At 46.2% G+C, this 9,887-nt stretch overlaps 1 non-coding gene across 1 annotated transcript; it reads left to right on the forward strand.

Annotated features, from left to right (window-relative positions):
- Window positions 1–1,933: 1,933 nt before the first annotated feature.
- On the forward strand, window positions 1,934–2,094 carry LOC119342254. The gene has a single exon (XR_005165491.1). It is a non-coding gene; the product is annotated as a U1 spliceosomal RNA (small nuclear RNA).
- The last annotated feature ends 7,793 nt before the right edge of the window (window positions 2,095–9,887 follow it).

Here is a 9,887-nt window from a genome sequence, read left to right on the forward strand (position 1 = left end):
CTCAAGGGGTAGCTGCGCCCCCCCCCCATGGGCTGGTCTGAATTGGACTAGGAGGGGGCGGCGCCCCCCTCCTTCCTTCTCCCCTCTTCCTCCTTCCCTCCTTCTCCTACTAGGAATAGGAAAGAGGAGGGGACTCCTAGTAGGATTCCCCACACCTGGCGCGCCCCCCTTGGGCCGACCACCTATTCCCTCCCTCCTTTATATACGTGGCCAGGGGCACCCCATAGAAACTCAACTTGATCTTTTAGCCGTGTGCGGTGCCCCCTCCACAGTTACACACCTCGTTCATATCGTCGTAGTGCTTAGGCGAAGTCCTGTGCCGATAACTTCATCATCATCGTCGCCACGCCATCATGCTAACGAAACTCTCCCTAGGCCTCAACTGGATCAACAGTACGAGGGACGTCATCAAGCTGAACGTGTGCTGAACGCGGAGGTGTCGTGCGTTCGGTACTTGATCGGTTGGATCGCGAAGAAGTACGACTACATCAACCGCGTTATTGAAACGCTTCCACTTTCGGTCTACGAGGGTACGTGGACACACTCTCCTCTCTCGTTGCTATGCATCACCTAGATAGATCTTGCGTGATCGTAGATTTTTTTTTTGAAATTACTGTGTTCCCCAACACGAAGACCACTAGACACTTGTCATTGTCACCACCTAGCACTCCAAGGCAGCTCTGAATCCGCGACGGCATGGCGAGACGTAGAAGAGACCTATCGAGCACGTCGGGGAGGAGCCGACAACCGAAACCCTGCCGCGACCCTGCACCGCTGGCCATCATCATCGCTGCCAAACTAGATGCCACACCACCACATTACCGGTTGGGCACCAGCCGACCAGACCGTCGTGAGCGTCTAGCACATGGAGAGCACGAACGAGATCGAAAGGTCTTCCAGACGACGCCCCAAAGAGGGAAGCTACGACGCCGATGCCGTCGCCCGACCCGACTGGGCCATAGGCTTTCACCCTAAGAACTGAATCCAAGAGTGTGCAGGGGGTGAACTCTGCGACAACGCCTCCAAGAAGGTGCAAGGCGCCCGCGGCCGCAATCATCGTTGGCCGGCAAGCTTTCGCCTGGAGCGCCGCCTAACACTACACCCCCACGCACCATGCCCCCGCTAGCCCGCACACCTCTCCGGCAAAGCCGTTGCACCGACTGTCCACCAGAGCCACCACAATCTCATTCTCACCACCAACCATCGCCGGCAGCTTGCATCCAGCCGCCCGACCAGAATTAGAAACCTCCCAGATCCACACCGCAGCACCGTGCAGCTGGCCGCCGTCTGCATCCAAAGGGTGTACACCAGGAGCAATCGCAGCCCTGGCCACCGCCCGCCACACCGGCCCGGCGGGAACTGAAGGGTAGAGACGAGCACCCAAGGCCACCACCATTGGACCGCGCCAGGGGGCCGCCAGATCCACAAGAGCACGCCATCGGGGCCGCCAAATCGCGCCAGGGGAGACGCAAGTCGCTAGAGCGGAGATATCAGAACAGGAGGGTGGAGCCTCCCCCACCACATAACGCACGGGCGCGCGAAGGAGCTCCCAGCCGCCGCCGTCTTCCGGGCGGGCTTAGTCCGCCGGCATCTTTCGGCGGCGGCGAGGGGGAAGGAGGCGCGGGGAGGGGGCGGCGGTGGGCTGGGGTTTCACCCGAGCTGCCGCAGGAGCAACGCGGGTGTCGTTTTTGCAATACTATTAAGAGGTGCAATATCCTACCATGGCTTTGTGATAATGGGCTAGATGCAACTGGGCCATTGGGTCCTTGGGCTCTTCGGAGAACGATGTGTCAAAAAATATTAGGCCCAATGTTTGATCGATTGAGACTAAGAGCCAGGGTAATTACTTTTAATATAGTCCCATATTGAAAGATTAAGAAGATGAGCTTGGGTAAGACGTGTATATAAATGAAGTGTATGACAATTTTGAAACTTACTTACCTGGACGTTGTCAATGGATGATCAATAAGGCTCATGGCCTAGATCAATGACTCACATTGCACATGATGAATGTGTTGATCTACCCTCTCTCGTTGATGGGAGAGTGGACGTTATAATTTGTGATAGAGGGGTTTACGCGTCCGCGCTGCCCCTGCCAAGTTTGAATTCAAATTTTATGTTGCATTACTGTTTTGTACCCATAGCACAAGCATTATTTCTTCTTTGAAGCGCACCTTACGCACCAAATTATCTATCTTGCATAAATTTTTTGGATTTTTCTGAATTCTTTTTTGTATTTTTATGAATTGTTTATTTACCGGGTGCAGATGAGCCGGGCTCGGAATTGGATATTCGTTTCTTTTGCTACTAGTTTGCTATTGCTAACTTTCATGCTTTGATAATTTTGTTTTGAGTTTAAAAATCAGTCTATCACGTATAGCCAAAGACCCCAACCCAATTATAATCTATAATCTATATTACCTAAATAGTTCATCCCCATTATCCTATTTCTCTAAACATGCAGGCTATCCACCTCATCATGTATGCCACGTCATTGTTTTTCTATTATTTTGTTAGGCCATGTCATCTGTAGGTCCCACGTCCTTTCTAGAGAGCGTGCTGAACGATAGAAAAGAAAGCCCTCTACAGTCGGCCGTTGACGCTTCCCTTCCATACGAAATTATGAATCTCCACTACGGCCCGTCCCTCTCGCTTCTTCTCCTTCCAATCGCCATTCGCCAGTAACAGCCGCCGTTTACTCTGCTCCTGTTTGACGCTCGGCGTCTCCTATTTTACTACCCCTTGCCCTCATCCTCTACCCACAATGTATTGCCCTCCTTCCCATGATCCCATCCCACTCGCCCATGCTTCTCCTTTCGTCTCGCATACTACATCTATGAGCAGGCTCCGGCCAGTGTAATTTCGGCCACGCGGAGGATGCAGCTGGCATGCCTGCATCTCTAGACTGAAGTCAAGCCATATGTACAGCTCTTGATCGAAGACATTCTGGATGTGCCATTTGGTATATGCATGTCCAAGCAGTAATACACCAGCCTCATTTTCATGTTGCCTTGGTTGTTGAACGATGCATAAAAGACAATCCATTGGCTCTTCAATGGCTTCTTCAGAAGTAGCTATCATAGTACGTGTGCCATAACATTTCATATGAGTTCTTATTTTTCTCACTCTGTTTTTCATCAACGCCTCACTTACTGGTACAACTTTGTTTACTAAAAGTATCTTCTTGACCTGACATATCTATCTCACAGCTGGATCATTGTCTGCTGTTCTACTATATATATATAGCAGCTCTGCCCCTCTGGGTACGCTGAAGGTATGACCATTTGAATTCCCATTCATTTTTATTTTCAGTAGCAGTCAGTATGTTACGTACATGTACTTTCTCAAGTCTCAAACAGATTAGGTTCTTTGAGCTACATTCCATGGCTCAAGCCCTATACCCAGTTGACAACTGAGTAGTAGATTTTCGTAAGTATATCAGTTTTTGTGTGGATTATGTTAACTGAATTGGGCTTCATTATTTCGCTTGGTATTTGTTCCCTTGACTGCATAATTACTGAACAAACTAAAAAATCGGCCCAGTTCTATGTTGTTGGCAGCGGTTGTCCCTTGGATGATTCTTCTGCACTATTCTTCATTTAGATATTAATTTTGTTTTATGTTTCTTTCAATTACATGCATGGCCATTTAATAGACATAAATCATTTCAGGTTAGGACCTTTATCTTGAATGATGCATCCCTTTTTACTTTAGCTCTTCTACTTCACCTTTTTGTTACAAATATGGAGGATTCTCAATTGTTTCTCAATTGATCAAGGCATTTTCCCTATGTCATAGCTGGTTTAAAATATTAATAATTTTGCACCCCCTCCAATGTACATTTCTTTACAACATTTTTTATTCTTCAAGTTTATTCCTTCTAAACAGGGAATGTTCTCACATGCACGCTAACGTCCCACCGCAACGCGCGGGGAATTATCTAGTTCATATTTTGCACCGTGTCCCAGTACCCATGCGCAGCTAGTCGCAATACCATGAACCAAACATCGCAGCATCGTTGCCCATGCTTTGCCCATATCCACTTCCATCCCGATCGATCCTTCTTCCCGTGCATTCTCTAGATGAGATGCATGCATGGTACAGCCTATAAATGAGGATCAAACCCGCACACAAACGTACCAGCCAACTCACCATCTCGCTCGCCGATCTCTGCTCCAACACTTCGATCGCCAACACCGGGCAAGCAAGCAAGTCAGCGTGGGCAACAACAAGGCGGCGGTCTGTGTGCTGGCGCTCGTCATGCTGGGCGGGGCGGTGACGCAGGGGTGCTGCGCGCGGCTGCGAGCCCAGCGGGCGTGCCTGTGCCAGTACGCGCGCGACCCGTCGTACCGCGGCTACGTCAACGGGAAATCCTATTTTGGCGCTGCAGGCGCCCGTTAATGTGATTTCTGCAAACGGGCGCCTGCAGCCAAGTTTACTGGGCTCGGCCCATTTGTGAATTTATCTTCTGTGTTAAAAAAAACGCGTGCTGACGGAATCGAACACGCAACCCCTTGGCTGCGAGGGCTACAAGCTAACCAACAGACCACCGTCACGTTCGTGTAAACCATCTTCCCTTCTTTCTTTTATTTAGCTTTTCAGTTCGTTTTGTTCCTTTATCCTTTTCTGTCCAATTTTTTTGTTTTCTTTAATGCGCGATTGTTTCTCACACTTCGTGAACCTCTTTTTCTTAATTGATGAACTTTTTTCATTACATTACATTAAAAATTTGATGAACTTTGTTTTACAAATTTGATGAACTTTGTTTCAAATTTGATGAACTTTTTTTCAATTTTGATGAACTTTTTTTAATTTTGATGAACTTTTTGAAAATCGATGAACTTTTTTTCAATTTTGATGAACTTCTTTTCAGTTTTGATGAACTTTTTCAATATCGATGAACTCTTTTTCAAAATCGCTGAACTTCTTTTCAGTTTTTGATGAAATCTTTTTCCAAATTCGATGAACTATTTCTGAAAACCGATGAACTTTTTTCATAATCGATGAACTTTTTTTAATATCAATGAACTAATTTGAAATTTGATGAACTTTTTCTTCTAATCAATGAACTTCTGTTTCAAATTTGATGAACTTTTTTCAAAATTTGTGAACTTATTTTCATTAAAAATATCGACTTCAAAAAAATGAATAGTTCAAAAGTGCGTAATAACTAGCGCGGCTCTGATGGTACTTAATGCGTTTGCGTTTGTAATAAATCAGTAGTCTTCCCGTAGTCTACTGGTTAGCTGAGCAATACTTCAATTTTGAGGCGCGGGTTCGAGTGGTGGTTCTTACAGCGCCAATTAGGAGCTCCCTACGTCAACAGCCAGGGCGCAGAGCGTCGTCGCCGCCTGCGGCCTCCCCAGGCCCAAGTGCTGATCGCCCGCGCTCGCTATATGTGGCCGGCTTTGTGCACGATGCCGGGCACCGGTGGAAGGCGGTCTACGGTGGTTAATTATACGGTTGACGACGCCATCGAGCTGCCGTGCGTGTGTGTGCGGTTGAATGGTGGACTTCTAAATAAACGTGGTTTGCTCCAAGCTGCACAGGCTTGCTTATATACGTGCGTGCGTTGTGGCAGCTGGTTGTGTACGTTCTCATGTTTCATACTACTACCGCCTATGGATAAAGTTTTTCCCCAGCATTAACTCCATCCTTCATTTTGGTCTGCTTTTATTTTCTTGACTCACCTACACTAAATCCTTTTTCCCCGCAAAAAAAACACACACTAAATCTTCTTTGCTCAGAAAAAAAAAACTACACTAAATCTTCTTCACCACCAGATTGGGTGTTTCTTCTCTAGGAGGCTTTGCAGAGTGCATTTTACAAAACACTAGATCAAGATCGCGCACGTCACTGCACCCGTCTATATTTTGTAAACATATAGATACAGTAAGGTTGGAGTATGTCAATTATTCAGTAGTGATTAAAAAGTTGACATATGTCAATTGTTTTTATTTACCGTCCACATATTCTCTGATTTTTTGGTAAAGAAAACAAAGTAAAACTTTCTTCTTTAGGAAAGAAAATCTAAGTAAACCATGCATATGAATGTTTCTAGCAAGTGTGTAGCATAACTTATGTTTTTTTAGAAATGTACTCCCTCCGTCCAAAAATTAGTGTCTGAACTTTGTACTATTTTTTTTTCAAAAAACACAAAACCAATTTGTCACTCCGAGTATGGGAGAGGTATCTCTCGTTCCTCTCGATAATACACATCATAAGCTTGCAAGCAAATGACTAAGGAGTTAGTCACGAGGTGATGTATTACAGAATGAGTAAAGAGACTTGCCGATAACGAGATTGAACTAGGTATGAAGATACTGACGATCGAATCTCGGGCAAGTAACATATACTGATGGACAAAGGGAATTACGTATGTTGTCAATAACGGTTCGACCAATAAAGTTCTTCGTAGAATATGTAGGAGCCAATATGGGCATCTAGGTTTCGCTATTGGTTATTGCCCGGAGAGGTGTCTCGGTCATGTCTACATAGTTCTCAAACCCATAGGGTCCGCACGCTTAACATTCATTGACGATATAGTGTTATATGAGTTATATGATTTGGTAACCGAATGTTGCTCGGAGTCTCGGATGAGATCGTGGACATGACGAGGAGTGTCGAAATGGTCGAGAGGTAAAGATTGATATATAAGACGATGGTATCCGGACATCGAAGAGTTTCGTAATGCACCAGGTAGTCATCGGGGCACCGGAAGGGGTTCCGCACACCCCCGGCAAGTGTATGGGCCTTATGGGCCAAATGGGGAGAAGCACACCAGCCCACAAGGGGCTGGTGCGCCCCTTCCACCCCTTGCCCACGTACCAAAGAGGGAGGGAAGGAAGGGGAAGGCGCCCCAAAGGCAGCCAACCCCCCTCCCCCCCATACACAAATATGGAAAGGGGGAGTTCAGCCAGGGCAGCCGCTGGCTACTTGGGGAGCCCTAGGGGCTGCCTCCCCTCCCCCCTCCACCTATATATATGAGAGGAAGGAGAGGGGCAACACACACCACGATTTCCTAGCCGTGTGCGGCGCCCCTCTCCCTATAGTTCGTCCTTTGGTCATATTTTCGTAGTGCTTAGGCGAAGCCCTGCGGAGATAACTTCACCATCACCGTCACCACGTCGTTGTGCTGTTGGAACTAATCCACTAACACGCTGTCTTGCTGTATCAAGAAGGCGCGGATGTCACCGAGCTGAATATGTGCTGAACGCGGAGGTGCCGTACGTTCGGTACTCGATTGGTTGGATTGCGAAGAAAGTTTGACTACATGAACCGCGTTGTGAAACGCTTCCGCTTACGGTCTACGAGGGTACGTAGACACACTCCCCCCTCTCATTGCTATGCATCTCCTTGATAGATCTTGTGTGGGCGTAGGAAACAAATTTGTTTTCGTGCAACGTTCCCCAACAGTGGCATCCGAAGTCGGGTCTATGCGTAGATGATAAGCACGAGTAGAACACAAAGAAGTTGTGGGCAGTGATGTTCATACTGCTTACCACCTACGTCTTATTTTGATTCGGCAGCATTGTGGGATGAAGCGGCCCGGACCAACCTTACATGTCCACGCACATGAGACCGGTTCCACCGATTGACATGCAACTAGTTTTGCATAAAGGTGGCTGACGGGTGTCTATTTCTCCTACTTCAGTTGAATCGAATTTGACTATGGTCGGTCCTTGAAGAAGGTTAAAACAGCAAATTTGATAAATCACCGTTGTGGTTTTTGCCGTAAGTAAGAATGGTTCTTGCTAGAAACTCATAGCAGCCACGTAAAACTTGCAACAACAAAGTAGAGGGCGTCTAACTTGTTTTTGCTGAGTATGTTGGAATGTGATATGGTCAAGACATGATGTGATATACGTTACTGTAAGACATGATCATGTTTTGCAATTTATCGGCAACCGGCAGGAGCCTTATGGTTGTCGCTTTATTGTATGAAATGCAAACACCATGTAGTTGCTTTACTTTATCGCTATGCGTTAGCAATAGTTGTAAAAGCAATAGGTGGATCATTTGTCCCTCTAACAAACACGGTCATGTCAGATAATCCTCGGTCAAGATATATAAAGCACTAGCAGTTCACGTGTGATCCTCTTTCCTCTACCTCTTAAATGTTTACTGATTGCATAATATAAGCTGATTACATAGCCACTAGCAGGCACTTGTCTATGATTGCATAATATAATTATTTGTACCCCAACATGTAAGAACCATCCCTCTGCTTGCATCGTCCGTGGAATATAACAATTTTATAATTTTCAGCGGGGACTATGTGTTATGAATTCTGCAGCTGCTATGTTGTTAATCAGCTTGGAAGTCACACTACTAGGAAAAGGCTTGCTAGTGGCGCACTTGTTTTGGCCATTAATGGTGCACCATAGGTGCGCCACTAGCATCACGCCACTAGTAATTAATACTAATGGCGCACCCTGATGCGCCATTAGTATACCAGACAATAGTGGCGCACCAGGGAGTGCGCCGTTAGTATGTCACACGGTGCGCCATTACTATGCCTCCCAAGGGGTCATATTTACCTTGTGCTCTGGCTTACTAATGACGCACTTGTAGATGATAAGCCACTAGTGTGCTTATTGCAGTGCGCCACTAAAGTGCAGAGTGGTGCGCCACTAGTATGAATATTAGGAATTATTTTTTTCTTTTCTGATATTTGCACAGGTTACAAAACATATTACTGCACAGAATATAGACAGCACAACATATAAACAGCAGATTTATCAAATACAATAGAAGATTAGTCTCCGAATACAACTCATCATATTAGTCTCCGAATTTAAAATACCGAACAAAGTTAGAACTTTACATGTCTCGAGACCGCGAGTAGCGAGTTTTCTTCACATTACAAGTCGATATCGATCATCTAAACTACCATCACATAGAAGAGAGTTGCGGTCATCACGATGAGCATCATCGCGATGAAACTGGTCTTCATCCGGTTCCTCCAACGCTCCCTCCTCTCTCCCGCTAGATAGCGCGCGTATCTAACTTCCGCCTCCACCCTAGTGGTGTACCCTTTGTAACTGTTACCGCTGAAACGGTGAACCTATCTCCGACACACCTCCCAATCGTCGTAGACTCCGGGAACCTTACCCTTGTACACGACATACGACGACATCTCTATGCACTAGCCAAACAAAACGTTAGTAGCAATTCACAGACAATACATAAGCAATATATAATTATGCAACAAAAGGATCGGAAGAGAAAAGCAACACATTAATAGCACGATTCATGGTCCTACTAATAAATAGCATTGATTACATATAAGTTGAAGGACTGTCCAAACCAAAGAGACATACAAGTTCATTAAAGTTTAATATTACAACATAAGCCAATCGACATTTCAGAACTACATAGCATCACTACTTTTGACTCGACTCACGGACCGGAGCATGGATGAAGCCGCCGTCTTTCGTGATGGTCATGAAATCGCGGGCGTTGTCAGCCTGCATTTGTAGCGTTATTTCTATCTCACTGTTGGACGGTTGATATTTGAGGTAGAACTGCCCCGAGGTACGAAGGACATCTTGATGGATGATTTCCGCAAACTTCGACTGGATGCGATAGAATTCTTGTCTGATGTCCGCGTCCTGGATTGCCGACAAGCGTGTGGCCCAATCTTTCAGATTATTTGGTAGCAGAAGGTGATTATGGTCCTGTACGATCGCCCGCATGTGATGGAGGGCGTAGTAGGCATCCTTCTGACTGCCAGGCGGCTGCTTGACACAAGGGAACGTTGTATTGTGGGTGAACACGTGCTTGCCGTACCTACGAATTGTCCTGCTGAAGGTGCCTCCAGATGTGGCGTAGCCGGGGAGAACATCATCAAGAACTTTATTGATATTTGTGTAGTCTTTCTTCGA

This window comes from Triticum dicoccoides, chromosome 7B (genome assembly GCF_002162155.2).
Source record: "Triticum dicoccoides isolate Atlit2015 ecotype Zavitan chromosome 7B, WEW_v2.0, whole genome shotgun sequence".
NCBI classification, from domain to species: domain Eukaryota; kingdom Viridiplantae; phylum Streptophyta; class Magnoliopsida; order Poales; family Poaceae; genus Triticum; species Triticum dicoccoides.